At 29.6% G+C, this 20,103-nt stretch overlaps 1 protein-coding gene across 2 annotated transcripts in view; it reads right to left on the reverse strand.

Moving 5' to 3' along the window:
• The window catches only part of LOC116769377 (protein TANC2), a 113,896-nt gene extending 101,472 nt beyond the window's left edge, over window positions 1-12,424 (reverse strand). For both annotated transcript variants that reach the window (XM_032660441.2, XM_032660440.2), the window contains exon 1: window positions 12,279-12,424. The gene's annotated coding sequence lies outside the window, so the exon portion shown is untranslated. The remainder of the gene's footprint in view (window positions 1-12,278) is intronic.
• Between the last annotated feature and the right edge of the window lie 7,679 nt (window positions 12,425-20,103).

A 20,103-nucleotide genomic window follows, 5' to 3' on the forward strand; every position in this document is an offset into this window, starting at 1 on the left:
CATCATTAGACTAATGATACAACATATTTGATTATTTAATTGGAATATGTTTAAAAATGAATAGTATATATTTGTTTTATAATACCATATAAGATAATCTAATACAAAAAATAAAAAAACACCATCGAGAATAAAAGATTTTCCATGCTGACATGTCGTATGGACAAAATATTCCACAATAGATCTGACATCTCAAGCAAGATAGATCTTGAGTTCACAAACCATTACCTAGGCAATGCCGCACTTTATATTCCTAGGACGTTCCAGCTCTAGATATTTTTAGGAGTTTTTATCGTACGCTTGAGATTTTCCAGCCCCTTGAATAAGACAAGTAATACATATTGCCTTGAATTTTGTTAAAAATGACATATATTTGTATACAGATGTGTAAAGATTTCTTCTTTTGTAAGTCCTACTATTACGAAGAGCAACATTTTGCCACTACAATTACTTTATGAATTTTATAAGTTGATTCCTTATCGTATAAGCGATAACTTTAGCTATAAAATGAATTAAGACAGTTTTAAATATTAGCAACTGCAATAATTTGACTAAACAATTGTTTTTATAAAAAAATTCTCTGAAATTATTATCAGTTTCTTGTATTGAGTCTTTTTTGTTACTAAAAGATGGAATACTAGAAAATCTCTTCTTTCCGCTAAAATCCCCAGCGTACCTTTTTCAAAAAGTCACTTGTAATAAAGATAAAATCATTCTATTAAAAAAAGTGTAAAATTAGGTCAAACACAACGTAATACGCAAAAAAGTTTTATTTGTTGTTCCGCGCCCACGTTTCTCCCATATTCGATCTGTGTCAATTGGTTAGCGAAAAACTGCGCGCTGCCAACTTGGCCAGCCACGTCTGACAGACTACTTCAAGGCTAAGAATTATCTATTTTGAAACATTTTCGTAGAAAAGGAGGTTATCAGTTATATGAATACTAATAACATTCTGTTTGTCTAGACTTTCTTTTTCGACTTTTACTTCAGATAATGAAATGTTTAATTAATAGAAATGAAAGCTTTTAGTCTTTAAAATTAATTAGCTATATTGCACAATGTATTAATAATATTTCTTGAATATAATTTTGTAATGTAACACAATAAAAAATTACGTTATTTTTTTTGAAAATGAATATTGAAACGTATGTGCTACTTATTCAATGCCAAACTGAATGGTCAGATCTACAAGCACCTCATTATTATTCCTGTGAGACCATAACAATGCTTGTTCAGTTTTATTTCACGTTTATTCCGTCTGTTACACCGATTTGAACGTTCATTATCACTATAAAATTAATATTAATACACAAAACTTTTCACATTGAATTAAATTTTTTTTATATATATATATTTTTTTATAATTAATATTAATTCTTCTTTCCATCTTTCGATATAAGTAAGTGTACTTGTGTATAACTTATTCTTTATGAATTAAATTGTCATTTTATAAATTATTATATGTAAAAACTTTAAAGTTTTAAATCATTTCAATACATATGAGTTCGAAAATTCTTATTATTCGACTGGGCATATAATTAGGAACAACTAAATATCTAAAGCTAAACTAACACTTCTTTAATCAAGGTTTCATTCTCTATAATAGTTGCATATAATTTATCATATATAAATTAAAAAACAGTGATGCTATATAAAATGGAATATAAGCCATTAGCTAATTATTTCTTTGACTTTAACACCAGAGGCTTAAAAAAACTCTCTGTCTGCGAAAGAGGAATACAGTCCTAATGAACGGGATGAAAAAAAAATTGAAAGCCTTGAGACAACTCAATACAGATAATTGAATTGATTCGTCAATGGTATCTTATTTTACAGTGAAAAAGTGTTATAACATGCTACAAATAGTTTCTGTTCTGCCATATTCTAAACCAAATCGTTTTATCTGTTTACCTCAATGATTAATTTCAGAATATTTAGGATAATAAATATATTAGATTGATTGAATATAGTTACACAGTTACGTGAACAAGAAGAGTTGTTGATAAATTTTGTTAAAAATAATTTATGTATTTGTTCGGTTCGGTGTAACGGGTTTCCTTTATTACGTGGATCAAGAACGCGTAAATGAGATACGTCCGTTTACTGGCTTTCACGTTTTATGTGAACCAGAACTCTTTTAACAGCTGTATAATTTCAGCGAAAAGAATTATTATAAAAACTTTGATAATATGCCCTCATTTTTTCTATGTTCACATTATTAAATGTTTGAAGTAAAAACGGAATGTCTATGTCTATCAAAAATACACAATCGTTTGAGAATAAACGCGTAAAGGATTGCAGAATTTGTAAAGAAGTATTGAAAGCTTTTCATTAACTAAATTTCATTATATTCTTTTCCTAAATATAGTTTTGTTTACGTTTACTTAAACTTAATTTAAATTCATTTTTAATTATCGTGCTATTGTGTTCGCCGAGTGGCACCAAAATTTAATATTGAGTTAGTTGGAATTAGAGACAAGGAGCAAGAAATACATTATTTAAGCCGTTACAGCGTCATGGAGAAAATGACGACATTTTGTCTCCATTATTCAGTATCTTGTGTAAATAGACGTGGGGCACGCTACTCTTGCTTATGTCTCAAATATTGCGTGATCTAATTTATTGATGGACTACAAAGTGTATTAGTGTTATTTAGTTTAGCCTTCCCCTACATAAACGTCTTCCGGTTGGACGTAAAATTTTATAACGTGATTCAAATTCACAAAGCGCCCTGCTAACTTCAACTTCATAGGTAACTGTCACTGAATTCATATTAAAAATTATGAATTGATAGTTTTTTAACTACTTCACAAATTTTCATGAATTTACTTAAACTAAGGTGAGAATAGAAGTTTAGTTCAATGTTATATTATAAAGGATAAATATCATTCAATATTTGTATAAGGAAAAATTTAAAATTACTTTTTCTAGTTCATGAAATCACTGTAGGAATTCAATTATTTGTAGCTCTTACGCCTATTCGCTTCATAAATCGAGCATTTGATGTATTAAAGGCATTTCCATACCATTTGCTATTGAAGCTATTATACTCATACAATTACATTTTGGGTTATAATAAAGTAAAAATCATAATATCCAAGGGTCCATAATATTATATTTGCATTGAAGCGAGCGAAACTGACCCTTCGATACGTGAAGCGAATAAATGCCTATTGGAATTTTTCTTGTAATATAATTTTATTTATTAACTTTAAATATTTTTATATTCGTATGACATATATACAGAAAATGTCTGTATATTTCGTATGTTTTTGATCGTTTATCACTCTGAAACTGTGAAACTCTCAAACTGTGTATGTTGCTATAATATTTTAAATAAACATTATCTTTAGCTTAATGTAAACGTCTAACAATAGTATTGTCTAAAATTTTCGCACATCCTCCGATGTTAAATAATAGTTGAAGATGTTAATAGTTAACAATATCAGTCCTTGTATTCAAAGCTTATATGCCCGTCGTGGGTCGGATAGGTACTGAATAAACTATGCTCTTCCGCGATATTAAATTTCGGCAAAGCTTCCATCTAAATTAACTTCACCCAAGTAATTTTGAACCGCAGAAAGGTTAAAGCTCGGTCAAGTTACCGTATTATGTTACGTTTCGAAAATTATAAGGTTTAATGTTGAATTTTAATGTAATTCTGTTTATTTGTACATGTAGCAGCGGTGCCTTATGAATTAATTGTGCTACAGTTGTTCAATAAAATATTTATTTGATACGGTCAGATATTTACATCTCTATTGGAAATATGTTTGGATTATTTGTAATTAAATAGTCAATAGGGAATGTTAAACATATTAATGTATAAATATTGTTATATTAACAGGTGATGTAAGGGGTTAGGTTTGATTGTATAGTTTCGTACACATATATTTTTTTATATTATACACTGAGATTTATATTAAATGAAAAATAATATAGAACATACATTTTATTTGTTTAGTAATTTTATATACGACTTTCATTTAAACACTGGTGTGTCTAAATGTAGACATATTGGTCATGGCTATTGTTAATGCTCCTTGTATCAAAAACAAACCAGAAAAGCCCCGGAACCTCCACACTTATTATTCCCCGCTCGTTTATCATCTACAGGAAATTTATCTTTCAAGGAAATACTTATAAATACTCAAAGCAACTTCTGCGTCTGACTTTCAGCAAAACTAGCAAACTCGGAGTATTGGATCGTTGCGGTTGGAATGTAAAGTTCCTTACTCTTTATATAGGAATAAATATTATTACGGGATTTGGTATCGATTTCAAAATATTTGTAACAAAGACGACAAGAGTGATTTATAACCCATTAGATTTCTGTGAGTTTATAAACAATGGAAATTTATAGACCGTACACACGTTTGTTATTGTTTCGTTTTGATTTTACAACGTGCTGACACGATTTTAAAAAGCTTATGTACTTAAAGCAAACTAGAATAAGTTAAACATTGAACTCACTATATAATATAAACTTAGTACGTTCCATAATATTGACAAGTTTTGTTAAAACTATATTTCCGTGAACCGCGGATGTCATTTTAATTTTCTTTTCGCGAAAACACCGTGACATAATCTAATTTCTATCTGAACTCGAAGTAACATTTCATCCAAAAAAGTTTAGCTTAGAACTTCACAGTAAACAAAAACTATCTCGCGGAAGTTTACGAACAGAGCTTGCGTGAGTACTTAGTACGAGTACCATATCTCATCATAAAATTAATTTCCTTTTTTAGGTTATTTCATTCGATATATTTATATTTACAAATAACAAGAGTTTTCACCAGTGAAATTCTCACAGATAAAAGTTTTTAAATCATTAAGTTCATAAATCTTGAAATATTTTCATAACTTTACAAAATTTTTATCGATCTCATTGATTGAATTCGCTTACATTTTTCCTTTCCTCCTGCTCATAACTTTTTCTCCGCTTAAGGCCAGACAGTTATTAATACTAACACTCTCATGATTAGGTTTTTATAAGGTTAATCGTGAGGGCGATAAGGGGAAGTAGTTCTTTAAAAGAATTTCGAACCGCTCGGAAAACTAAAGAGTTCTTCAGAGACCCATTTACTGGATTAAAGTTCTTGTTTTATATTAGAAAGCTATTAGAACCGTCTCTTGCGTGTATTTTCTATTTTATGGTTCTTGTTATAATACCAACATCAGTTTTTTTCACGAAATTGACATTACTTCACAAAATTTCGTGCAAATATTATTTAAGTCAAGATTTTTATTTATTCTTGTATATTGTCTTATAATTCAGGATAAACAAAATAAAAATAATATAATGAATCGTCATATATAATATAAATATATAAGGCTGATATTAAAAAATATTTGTCACTGCTTTGTTTAGAATTCTAGAAAAATATAAGTGCGTTGAGGATTGCATATTATATTGAAATAATAAAAAAAAAACATTTCCCTTAATTTCAAAAATGTTATGTAGATAACATTGTTATGACGAAAAAATTTAATAAAAAGTCCCAGGAAAAATGCTTCGTTCCGAACTATAAATCTTCGGTACCCAACAAAAAATATTTCTTAATTAACGCTCGGGTTTTGTTTCCAGCGACATTAAAACGCAAAACAAGGCAATGTTGTACATAAAATACGCCTTATATATGTACCAATAAATACATTTTGGTGGAAATTTAGTAGGAAATTTGTTTTTTTATTATCGAATACATATTAAAACAAAGTTGTGATCCATGTAAACGTTGTACTAACTAAATATAGAAGTGAATAATTAAAGAATTCAAAATGAAAAACACCCACTTAGAAAGTAAATGCTTGTGAAAAACATTTAAGAAACAAAAGCGGAAAATAAAATAAACTTAATGGTATTAAACCTGAATTTTAAGTTTATTCCGTGTGCAAATCATTACGCTTTATTTAAATTTTCAATTCGGCAGGTTAAAACGTTAACTGATGACAGCGATAAGCCTCGCCCACCTGGAAAAGGAGAGTAAATACGTTCCGCTTAAAAACAAAAACACTTAAAATGAATTGAGTCAAATAAAACGTAAATATACGTTTCGTGAACGTCTGTGTTGACGATTACGTTTGAATACCAAAAGTAAGATACAATTCGCATTCAGGATATTACAATATCGGATTAAACGAATATAAAATATATACATACAAATATACAAAGGTAAAAATTAATATAACCGTTTACTATTATGTATTTATGTAATTAAATGATAAAAATGATGTCATTAACCCCGTTACTTTTATTAACTCTTATCGCTGCAATAGCGTCAGTTGGCCCGAAAATTTCATTTGTCAAGCCAGCATGACAACAGTGGATTTTTCGTTTTATTTTGTACGACTGAAATATTTACATCGACAGATTGGAAATTCCAATTATATGATTACATTTATTTTTTATTTACACTTCCGTCTAGAAAGATCAATTATGATTGTATAGTAATATATATATATGTAAATTATGATTCAAAAATATTAAGGGATATTTCCTAGGTTACAGGTTCGAACACAGATCTTGTCAATGAACTATTTATAAAATATTTTCTAATTTAAATTTCATTTAAGTATTAGCTCATCGTTTCTTTACATTAAACACATCGTTATAAGAATTTGATTCCAATTAAATTTAACTGAAATTGTATAGTAAATTATCTGATTCATTTTACGGAACTAGCGACGTATAAAATGGTAACTTGATGTAAATAATTCATTAGCGTCCGCCTTCCGCAATCTTTCTTTATATTTTAAGGATACCAACTCACGTGCAGGTAATCAGAATCATATAAAATAAACAACATAACTTGATGTGTGATTATACAAATATATATATATTTAATTTATGGTACATATGTAAAATTCTATACAAGTATACAATTAAAGTATTCGAATTTTAGGGAGAATTTATAATGAGACGTGTCTTCACTGAAGCTGGTAAATTAAGCATACTCATTATCTATCGAAAAATCAATATTAGGGCAAAAAGTTTAGTTGTGAGATACTGACCAAAACACCAAAATTATCGACTCTCATAGAGAAATTAACATAAAAAAAGATTATTAAAATTACTTTGGATTTAAAGAAAAATTTGTAACTCAAAAAGGCTTAAATATATATATATATATATATATATATATGTATATATATATATATATATATATATATATATGTATATATAAATAAATTACTACTATTTAGATGTAGTTAATAAAGAAAATGTCAAATTATTCTGGTCTAGTCAGCGTAAACACTAATATTACGTCCACCAATTTCGCCTGCCGCAACATAATAAAATCATTTTAAATTAGAAATAAAATTCTGCTCAGAGGTAAAACCGCTGACAAAATCCAAAAGGCAAATTTCATTTCCTTACGTGCCTTCATTCCAAGGGAGACGTAAGGTTTAATAGTATGGAAATGAGAAAGATCCGGCTGCGAGTGTCTCTTGTTCTAATCGAGTATGAACGTGATAAGAAAATACTTGGAAATTTGAATGAAAAATTGGTATTGAATGTATCTTTTACATTAAATGAGCGTGTGATATTCCCACGAACTAAATATTTCAGTGTTTATACATGTTTTTGTGTTTTGCAGGTTACAAGCCCTTTTGGATATTTATACACAGGAGACGTATTTGTAGCGTCGTTACTAAAGCTACTTTAATACAAAGTTCTGTCCAAGCTTTAAGTAGTTTTGAGAAAGAAATATACACACTTTCATTCACATACAAATGTATTTATATTATTTGTTTTGAAATAATTTCAGTGATATATTTTATAGGGCGGAGGAGCAACATCAACATAGATCATACTAAAGAGCAGTTTGTAAATGTAATAACATAATAAGATGTTACTCAGATGCTGCTTATTTTATCATATACCAATTACCTTTATTTCACTTCATAAATAAAACATACAAATAAACATAAGTTCTGAAATTACTAGCATAAGGACGACATTCCCTTGGAACGCCATATCCCCAAATTTTCTTTTACATGCGGTAACTTCAAAGCGCGCAAGAACATCCAGTAAATGTATATATATGAAGTCACTTAATTTACTAATTTCTCCTGTGTAACAATAAAAGTCGTGGAGGTAAAAGCCGAACGACGAATTTGTATCACTTCGCTCTTAAACCTGAGGGGTTTTGGCTTAACAAAAAAGGGTTAGCTGTTCATAAAAAGGGTATATATAGAAAATTCGAGTGAAACACAACTTGAGTGTATTATCAAAAGGGCTTTTGTTAATGAGATGTTCTTTTGATACCAGAAAATACTTCTCATTTAACGTTACAAGATCAAATTTGAAAGCAAGAGATAGATAAATGGACAAAGTTGGCAACTTAGTCATCGGAAACAATTAAAACCGTTATTAAACTGCTCTTCCAATTAGCACGGAAATAAATTAAAACGACGAAACAGCGACAAAATATAAATTTTTGTTTCGTAATACATTAATTACGACTGTTGTAGGATATGAAAAAATACCACAACGGGTTTTGGTAAATGAATCGATAATAATTTTGATATTTGTAATTTTTTACACAAAACTATTCTACACATTTTTATTAAATTTCATTTCCTTTTAGCGTACATTTTAAAATAGCAGCTAAATTAAAAGAAGTATAATATCTTTCAGCAATCAAAAATTTTAAATGAAACGGTTTTATTCATATTACTATTACCAAGATAGTCCAATTTCAACATCCAACGTCCAAACGTCCAACGTCCAAAATCATCTGTAACAGAGTTTCTTTGGATAATGTTTCAGGTCATTACATTCTATTGCTTTTGTCTAGTTTATGCAGTATCTATTTTCACATAAAATAGAGAATTCCAGAGAAATCATGAGGAAGTTACAAACAAAATTATTTCAAATGATATGTCATTGACATGATGAAACTAGCTTATCACTACTGGAAATAGGCTTCCCCAATGTACGTCACGACAACTGCTCTGAGGCCATATGTTTAAATAGCGTTCCTGATAATCTGACCATTTTGTCATTTCAACTGGTTGGCTGTCTACCTACACTGCACTAAGAAGTAAGCACCTTTCAAGGAGAGGGCTTTAGGTCCCATAAGCCCTATACATAATAATCATACCGAATTCTGTTAAAATTCAATACCTAAAACTATTAATCGGTATTAGTAATATAGCACTGCAAAATTTAATTTCGATAGACAGAAGTTTGAACAAACATGACCCAATGAAGCTCCCATCAATACTGATTGACACATATCGATGAGATACTGCCCACGCACCAAGTCCATGTTTAGCCGGACAAATTGATGCATGACCTTTAACAATATATCTACTCTTCACGCAGTACAATGTTAGCGAATAGTTCGAGCAGGAAAAGTACGCTGAAAGGGACACCAACGATTTGTTTGATAATATTATTTAGTTTATAATAATTAATGTATAATTCGAATATTCTTATTTCTTAAAGGGATCCTAATCTCTTCTGGATTATCGACATATTATGTTTATTTTAATGATAGCGGAAAATCAATATTTATTTTTTATTGCTAACATGTCGCGTAGACTTAAATTGTGAACCAAGAAAATTACTGAATGTGTGGGTAGTATGTGGATCCTTTGAAAATTTTAAGAGTGTTATAGTAAAATATTAATAAAAAAATATTTAAGTTACATGTGACATTATAAAAGAATATTTTTATATTAATCATTAAGTCGTATTCGATAAATTTTATTCAATAGCCAGAGTTCAAATCATTATATGATTTTCAAGTGTATATATTTAAAAGAAACAATTTTTTTTGGATACTACGTTTTGTTTTGTTATTTTATATTAACATCTATCTATATGAAAGGTTCATCTCGTCTGCCCGTGATCATGGTTGCTGTAAAGGGACCGAAACGTTGGGATTAAGTAGATATAAATAATAAAAAAAGCATAGTTTCCGAACAACTTAGTTTAATTTAAAATTGTGAGCGTTGTATCAGATTTTCATGAGGAAAATGCAAACAATGTCTAGTAATAGCAGTGTTTTTACCAGTTGTGATAACATTCATAATGCTAAAATCATTAATAAACAACAAAATGAGGCTCGGATGACGTACAATCAAGGCAGTACATGTCACAGAAGCTTTCATGTAACCTTAATGTTGAAAGTAGTCGAACTAATCACTCTATTGTCTTTGGTTCAAGGTTGTGGGCATTGAATGTAACTTAATAACTAGTGCTCTGAATTAAATCAATTATTAATTTTCTATATTATATAAATATAAATTATTCTGGCGAAGGAAATTTAAGCTGACTATAAATTAAATTATTATTCTGACTTATAGAAATGCAAATGTAAAAAAGAAATTGGTTAGCATTTTTACAGTCTTATAGTAGTTTTAAGTGATTTTAGTAAAGAGTTTTATACCTGCGTAAACCTTATAATTAAGGGGCTGAAACTAACTAAAAAAACTCATAAAATTTATTTCTTTATATAAGAAACAAACGAAAACAATGCGAAATATAATATTTAAATTACCCACTTTCATCACCAGAGCCCTCAAGAGCTTCAATTTTTTTATAATTTTTTATAATAATAATATTATTTAAATTTTTTTAAACCTATTTTATTTCAATATTTTTATATATGTTTGGATCGACATATTTATATTATAAAATATATTTTATATTGTTTCAAACTAAATATTGTATAAAAGTGTACGATGTAACTCAATTTTACTTGCTTTTTAAAGCGAGGAAACTAATAATTTATCCGAAACATAAAGATTACTCTAAGATTTAGTAACATAGGTATATTGCTTGCTTACTAAAACTTATATACCGTTCAATTTGTAAGCGAAGCGCAGGGATATGTGAGTTTGGTGCAATTCCGAATGGATTTTCTAAATCTTAGTAGTGAAATACAATACATGTATCTATTTTTAAGTTGTCACTATGTGTCTTACTTATTTCTCCATTTGTTTAAGTTTTTAGACCGTCTATCGATGCGGTGGATCGAGTGTGTAGCTAATTTATCATTATCGATTTTTACGTTATAAAAAAACATTACTAAATTATTATTGAGAGCACGATATTTTAGAATGTACTAAAATTTAAAGCAAAATTTAAAAATTCAATATACCGTATGAAATTGTCTTTTTAAAGAATTCACTATTTTCATGAATATTCCGTATCGTCAATATAAACCAGTTTCTGCAAACTTCACTCCTTTATTTGTTACCGCTGTAAGCCGCTCGGGTAACTTGCACCAACAGTATGAAATGTTGAAAAATGTTTTATTTTCATTCGCTTTAACTCAGTCAAACTGAATTTTTCTTTTCGATTAGAAATTTTCTATTTCATTTTTATTAATTAATTTAATATTTAAAATATACGCAACGTCGATAAGATCATTATATATTGCTGTGCATTAATAATTATTGTTTTTTTTTTATTTTACAGCAATTATTTTAGCTATATTTTTTATAATTTTTCTTTGCTTTTACTAGTTAATGATGGTAAATATGCAAGGAAGAAATTTTTTTTGAGTATCATTATAGATTAAAGGACATCTTAATATGCTTGACCCTACCGAGATCTTGATATGCCTAACCTGTCACGGTTCTACCGTCTTTATAAAGGCTGGTTATTATAGCGGTATCATCAAAAGGCAGATACGACCCTATTGTGTTTGCACAGATAACAAAATTGCGTGCTTCAATCTCGTTGCCACGAATTTCCGGTCCTTTGAGTCTCTTGATTATGCCGTTCTGATGGTACTGGATGTTTTTGCTGGCTGTATTGTTATTTCATCGATATCAATGATATCAATATAGCTTTGACATATTTTGTTGTCTTCATTTTTGTAAAAGCAAAAGCAAAAAAACATTCAATATCTTTGAAGCTAAATAAAGAAATATAAATTAATATAAATTCTTTTAAAAATTAAATGTAACTGAAATTTTACTGCTCATTTTACCGAAATGCAAAGAGCATTGTTACATTTGTTAGTATTAATGATAAGGGTTTTAGACCCACAGCTGAAATCTGTTATCACCCGTTTAAATTGCGAGTGGCTGAATGCAGACGGGAAATTAACGGAACGGGGTCAGCGGCCTGTTTATTAATTTTACTGTAAACGTAACTCTCGAGGTGTTTCAGCGCGTGGTATAACAGTTGCCAGTCTATTTTTATGTATAACCACTGAAATAATATATTTTAAATATGAATTTCCTTATTTTTTTTTGTGATACCGTAATTTCTATTTTAGATATAATATTTTTTTTAATAAATAATGCCGTCTTACCAATGTAACGAGAATGAAGTTAAATGAAATCACATATTAATCACTGCCACCAATCACTGCACACCACATAGGTTTTTTCGTGTTTCAAATTGGGCGCGGTTCTGCGCACGCGCCGGCGCGCTAACCGTCACTGACTCATGCGCATCCCGACACCCCAACGATCTATTTAAGATGTAACACGAACAAAAGAAGGGGGCAGACTCGCCCTCGGTATTTATATAAATAGATGCGCACGCGTTCGTTCACTCAGGAAAGTGTGCCTGATACTGAAATTCCGTTTATTTCCTCGTTACTAGTTTTAAGATAATATTCTTAAAATAAACGTCCGGCCCTGTGTCTTATACCGCCTAGTTCCTAATCTCATTAAGGATTCCGTCCAGTACTTTTAATGGTTTGTGAATAGGAAGTTGTTTTTATCTAGCCCAATGAAAATATATTTCTATGTAAAATATAATATTCTTTTGATATTCTCAAATTAACGAACATTTTTATACGAATATGAAATAAATTCAAGAAATATTTAAATAAATTCTCACAAGCACTACGTTGGCTATTTTGCTTTGATAATTTTGGCATTTCTCTCTTTTTACCGTAAACTCATTAGGCGAAGATGGCTTCAAATGAATTTTGTTACTGAAATACACGCAGCATTTTGAATTCTGTGTCCCGGTATTAATGTACGTAATAGATTGCACGGGGATTGATATTAAGTTGTTCGCATTTACTCCGTGACGTGGTTTTTAAAATGACACCGTAAAACTGCGAACATAATGGAATTAGTTGAAAATTCTATTAAAGATACTAATTAAAAATAAATTTAAGTTAGTCTGTAGATAAAAATAAATGTTATGAAAATCCATATGTAGCAAATATTTTATGTTAATCTGAAAATTTTATTTCTTTTATATAATCAGTTTTTCCGTCTACTATGAAATATACGAGTATTAATCGGACATTCCAGACAGCCAGCTGAGATGTCTAGACTTGTCGTTCCAATCCAAGATTAATTTCAATAAACGGTATTTCTATTTTGATCACAACATAATCTCTTAGGGGATTTTTTTGTTAAAACTCAAAATCATGGATATTATTCGACGGGGCAAGCTAATTTTTTAAATCGTTTGTTAAAATCAATGTCTTAGATAAACTGTCGCTTTAAAACAATTTGAAGTTGAAATTTTTAAAATCAACGCAAACGTATTTAGAGTACTGGTGACTGGTGTCGTTGGGACTCAGAAACGCTACAAATTTAGATCCGGATATTGGAGGGGACCGACATTTTTTCTACATCTGTCAGTATTCTGTGGACGTATGTGTAGCTCGTCTAGAAGAGGTTTAATGATTAATCTGACAAACTAGTCAGATTATGTAAGTGACTTATTGGTGTATCCATATTTATTATTGATTTTTTTTATTTACACGGGTTATATTAACCTACTTGTATAATTTGCGTAACACTTGCCACCAGACTTACAGACAGACAGCTCTATAAAACTTGCATAATAAACGTATTTGCATACAACGACAAAATACACGTTATAGTTATTAGTCTGTTTATTTGTCTTTAAATGGCAAACAATATTAATTTAAATTAAGGACACTTCTAGATACTCTGCGGTCGTATCACTATCGGAAAGGTTTTTTGTGTCGGGTCTTTTTAAAGTCACGCCCAATGTATTAAAGTGTTTAATTTGTTTCCTCTGATAGTGAGATGGATGTGAACTGTTGATATGAACCTCCTCTGGGGTTGATGGATTCCTAAATAGGTCCCCATTGATTGACACCCAGCGACTGATGATGCACAGAAATAAATAATCCCTTAGAGATATGCGACATGTTTTGTCATTTAAAATCGTCAGATAGTTTTGTTCAAATCATATTTTATTTAATGATCTTTCATGTTTTACATTTAAAAACAGCATTTTCAAATATTGTGTTGAAACGAAAAGCCTAATATTTGAAAATTTTCTTAATTAAAATGTCCAACCGAGCGAAAAAACAATTTCCTTGGCCGTACCCTAAACATATTTTGATTTGCGTCACTGAGTTTCGAAACAGGACAGAATTTTAAGCGGGAAAGTTCAAATGATTACACTAATTTATTTAATAGCCATAAAACATGTGAATATATATATCGGATTTAATAAAATTCATTATTTTAAAGACAGGACGCCAGCCTCGCTGACGTCACTAATGTCACTTGTTTCAGTACGTTCCAGATATTTTAAAATGAAACTTCAATTCTTCTAAATGTTCTTGTATTTCTCGAAGGTTCTTCTAATCACATTCTTTATGATCCGCACTCGCTGAACTCTGCAGTCCGCTGTCGAGCGTCCAGACGTCATATTTATACCAGAATTCAAACATAGTTCTATTTTCTTTGATTTCGTTTTACTTTTAACAATAGTAACGACGACCAATAAGTTGTTATAATAATTGATGACAGCCTTGTGTTATTTTCATGTTGCATACGTCATTGAAGCTGATAGCGCCGATATATACAATATATAACAAGTTATGTAAAATACGTTCGAATTTCAGTGTACATTATTTACGGAATCATATGTATAATGTGTCCTTACTGCAGGAATCATCAATTGTCCCCTGGTAATACGATTTCAAAATAATGTTTTTTTTTTGGCTTTTAAATCTCGTCTTTTTATTTAACTCGGAATATTACACAGAATTTCTGATTATCACAGAATTATTCGAATCTTCTGTAGTTATTTTTTATTTGACAAAATCCGTTTTCCGTTAATTATATGTTTTAAAATTTTTGTTTCGGATTTTTTTTTTATTTACTTTACACGAATCGTTATAAATATTTTTCAGAGCATATACGTAACGATATTGCGAATTTTTTTTAGAGTGCAATGTTTAAAAAATCTCCCGACCTCTCCCGTTTTTTAGCGAACAACGCGACGTTGATTGATGTGTGTGAAATATTGAAGAATCCCTATGTTTCAAGCCCTTTCATCTGATTGACTTTGCATTTTATTTCGTAAAAACATATTTGGTAACATGATTTTAGTTTTAGACTTTGAATATTATAATACGTAATTGAAAATGCAAATGAATATAAAACAGACGAAGAATAAATTTAAAAGTAATAAAGAAATATCTTTTATATGAGTTATTATCGGCATACATTACAAGTATCTTAGGATGCAATAGAAATACCATGTTAAATTTGTGTGTTTTTATAAATCTGTAAATTTTTATAAATTTGTTATTATAAATCTGGGAAGACATCACGCGTTTAAGCAATCGATATCATTATTACTTAATTTGTTGTACATACCAGCTCAATTGGGTGAGAATATTGGCTTCAAAACTGAGTTCAAAAATTTAAAGAGAAGGTAAAATTATTCAGGGACACAAGTTAAATAAAAGATAAAAAAAATTAACGATAACTTTTGTCCTTATCCTAAAAGACAATTTAGTTAATTAAATACTTATGTATTGCGTGTGATAAAGTAAAATAAAAAATAAATAAAAAAATATCTTCGAGTTGTGTAATGTACAAAATAATAAATTATAAAAAATATTTCAGAAAATATCTACCATAACTTTTGAAAAATAAAATATATAAAAATGTATGCTATTCCGCCTATTAGTTTCGGTGGTATGAAAAAGCTATAAAGGTTAATTAATGCGTAAATTGCTTGCGATCAAATTTAGTTCGTCTGACATGTATTATGTAAGAAGCTTGTTTTGAAAAATATTTCACAAAGTGATTGACATTAAAGAGGTACTGTCGGTATATATACTATAATTTTACTAAAGTTCTGATTTAATTCAAATTGGTGAATTATTTAAAGTGAATGTTATCGTCACAAAATCATCAAAACGCTGTGAGAAATCTAACCTCGATTAGAAGGATCAATTAGCATGTAAAATTTAGGCTCCAACTAAATCTGGGTAACATTCGAAAAGGCCAGCATAATTAGTTTAGTCAACTATGTTTAAAGTAAGGAGACTATTTATTCAACAAATTTTTAAATAAAAACAGAAAGCTTTGCGGTCGTTGTAATTATGATGAAATGTGGCCTATTTAGATTAATAAAATAATTTATGAAATAATAAAGACAAAATATTAAAACATTACTCTCAATTCTTTCTTAATTTCATATTATTGAAGCGAAATATCTCATTAATTTTTCTGAGGTATTATTACGATTTATTTGTTCGTCGAGTTACTTCGACGGTGCCTTAATTTTTTACCAGGTGACATAGGTACAGTCATGATATAAGTTTGTTTGTTTTTTTTTAATAGACCAAAAAAAATTGTATTTATTTATAAGGTAACTTAGCTCAGAGCTAGACTAGTTCTAGCAAATGATAAATTTCAAAATGTGTAAGGTTTTACCATTCTTTCATTCTTTCTTTTAATTTTTTCAAATTAAATAAATTATGTAAAACGAGAAAAGCTCCCTAAAGGATATCGATATATGCATCTTATATGTTAGTAGTCGTTAAAAATGGTAATTTAAATTATTTTCCATCAAAAGTTTCTAGGAACAACGGACTTACTTTCAAAAGCTTAACATTCAAGATTTCAGCAATACTCTTATACTTATTCTACCCTCTGTCTGCACTCTTGTCGTTCTAACCCCCTAATGCTCTCGACAAAAAGTGTGTTAAAAAGGTTTTCTGACATAAATTAAAAGTATTTAGGGAATTATTTGTTTCAGAATTACATTTTATAACCAACCTTATATTATTTACAGATAAACAGGAAATAAAAACTGAAGATAAATAAAATCAATAGTATACCACTTAATTTGATGAACCTGTAATATATAGCGGTCTAAGTTTGAAGTTTCAATCAAAATATTAATTTCCTTGTAATATTGACAATGTCGTCAAAAGTTATATTATTTGTCATGCTGAAACTTAATATTAGGTCTGCGGTTCTACTTATTCTTAATAATTGTGCTACTAAAACTTGCCATGATATTAGATTTAGAAGATTTAAAGGTAACATAACTCGTTTAATATTATTTATTTATGGTAATATAAAGGTGAATGTAGAGAACTTATTGTTTTTTGCCTAATTAAACATTAGTAATGTGTCTATATAAGGCAAATGTTGCTTCTCATAATATCACTCGTATAGGTTTAGTCGGAGGTATTCCCGTAGATTTGTTAAAGCTCTAAGTTCTCTCCCACATAGTTGAAAAATCAATTTAAAAGCAAGAAGGTTTATCTATAAGCAGGTGTCCGTGGATGGTTTCGTCACATAGCGTCGTATCTAGTTTATTATATTGACATTTAGGGGGCAGTTTCTTCCACTTAAAATATTCCTCTCTTCTTTGTTTATTGTTCCCACTATGCAGTAGTTCAACTGTTGCAAATTTCAAAAAGATCATTCAGGTGAAATGCGAATACAGAGAGTGTAATATTTTAAATTGCACTGGTAAGCAATTTCCCTATGTTAAAGTTTGTCCAGAATTTATCTAGTTATAATGAGATCTAAGACTTTCGCGAGTTTTATTCATTTAAATAAAACTAATATATTTCGGATATACTACGCGGATTTTATTATTTTAAAACTACATAATCCCGACGTTTTGGTTACTTCTCAGCAACCGTGATCACGGGCAGACGAGATGTCTCAAAATATATTAGTTTCATTTAAATGAATAAAACTCGCGAAAGTCTTAGATCTCATTATTTGAAGAAATTATGTAGCATGCAGTAATAAAGATGCTTAAACTATACTCTGTCTGGATTTCTACTACTTAAACCTACAACTGTTATCATGTTCCTTATCATATCTAATTATTAAATTTTCAGTCCAAAGCTGCCCGTAACTTCTCCATCCTGTTCAACTTCTTCAACGATCTTGATACAACTTTTTCAATTCAATTGTAAAGGCATTCATCACTAGAGATCCGAGCTGTTCTCCCTTATTTCTTGTCATAAACCTGTTTTTGCTCCCATCTTAAAAACTTTTTCTAGTCATTGGTATTGTGTTCTGAAATACAGTTGTCTGCGGGGTGACAGAATTAATGATTATGCCAGTACTGGTACTCTTATTCGGCTCTAGTAATGTCCTTACCCCTTATAGTTAAGAGATTGATGCTGTTACTGTGAGGTTCTAGAAAACTCCATATTTTTTATGTACAAATCCCTATTCAGCTCTTGAATTTTTTTCAATACTAACTTCCTCTTTTAGGTCTGAACCAATATTGTAAGATTTGATAGCCCACAAAGTGTTTATTTTTGCTCCGTATCTGGTGAAGTTAATTTAAGATAGCAACCTATGTATCCTTAGTAAGGGCACTTCCATATGTAGAAATTATCCACACTAAGATTTCAAATCAGCTGTAGATTTCTCCTACATCTGCTATTTTTCTTTTGATCTCAAATTTCTTGGAAAGTTGTTCTTAGTTCCGAGGGTAGTACTGCAAACCTGCTTGAATATGCTAACTTTGTCGATGTATTGATTGACAGTCTTCCTGAATTAAAACGTGTCAGGAAAGTGTTCTTAACATAATCTTTTTCTGAATTATGACACCCCTTGATATTCGTCGCCAAATCTTTTGCGATCGATTGATAATTAGATCATTCATCATCTCACTGTCTCCTAAACTGTGTAAATCTTATGTACCAACACTAACAACCCCGGATAACCAAAACCGACCATAAAGACCACTCATCTTAAACTTCTCGCCAGATTATTAATTTAGGTGTCTCATTTAATCTGTCAGTCATTACAGATGTTGGTTTATTTAAAGATTCCTTTACAGCTTTCAAAAATTTGTTTATGGTACGTTTTTAAAATTGGGAAAGTTATAATTTGATCTTTACAGATACATCTACGATATCTCCGGAATCTTGTTAGGGTGTCGGATGCTGGTTTTCAAAATGTTAGATAAGCCTAAAATATTATAATATTGCTATTCTAATTTTATCGAAGCCTTTAATTAACTACTCTATACGTCCATTGCTTTGTTCACAAAAATCCACTATTCGAAGGGTAATCTTTTTACCCCTAAATGTTGGTCGTTAATTTACATAACATTTTGATCAGAGAACGTAGTCTCAATGATTTGCACTGTCACCTACCTTTAACTCCTTCAGCATCTAAATGATGTAACCCCCCTCCTTCCCCACAATATCGCTCGTCCTTAAATGTTGCGTATATTGTTTTTGTTTAGTTGCCTTTTAAATATATACATAATAGAATTAAGATTAAGAAATTCCTACATTTTTGTACATAAATATTGTTTGCTAAGTATATTGATTAATTATGTTTTTATTCATCTGAATCTGATAATGTTATTTGTATAACGTTCTGTTGCGATAAAATTCAATTTAAAATTTCAAATCCAGAGTGTCCAAAGGCTTCATTAGCTTTTATTTAGAACACATCATTTTATTAAATTTAGCATTGTAATTGACGTTTTGATTATTTATTAATATTATATATGGTTACTATAAAACATAATAGCAATTTAGTTATAAGTCCGAAATCCCTCATTAGCTTAATTAAATATAATTTTAGATTTCAAAGGTTACCAACATTATTGCGCAAACAAATTATGCTTTATTATCGAACAATTTAATTTCCTTGGGTTCATTGTTAACTAGTCATAATATAATATTATTTATATAAACTTTTTTTAAAGCTGTGTAAATATTCTAAATGAATTGTTATTTTAAACTATTTCATAACAATATCAAAATTGTAACCTGTCTGCTGTCTGAAGATTCAGTTTGACATAAGATGATTACAAAAAAATATTCATAGCTTTAGAGTTTCGAAGAAATATTAAGAAGTATGTTGTAAAACAGAAAATCTAGGGTTTTAGGGTTT

Source organism: Danaus plexippus, chromosome 14 (assembly GCF_018135715.1).
Source record: "Danaus plexippus chromosome 14, MEX_DaPlex, whole genome shotgun sequence".
Taxonomy (NCBI): domain Eukaryota; kingdom Metazoa; phylum Arthropoda; class Insecta; order Lepidoptera; family Nymphalidae; genus Danaus; species Danaus plexippus.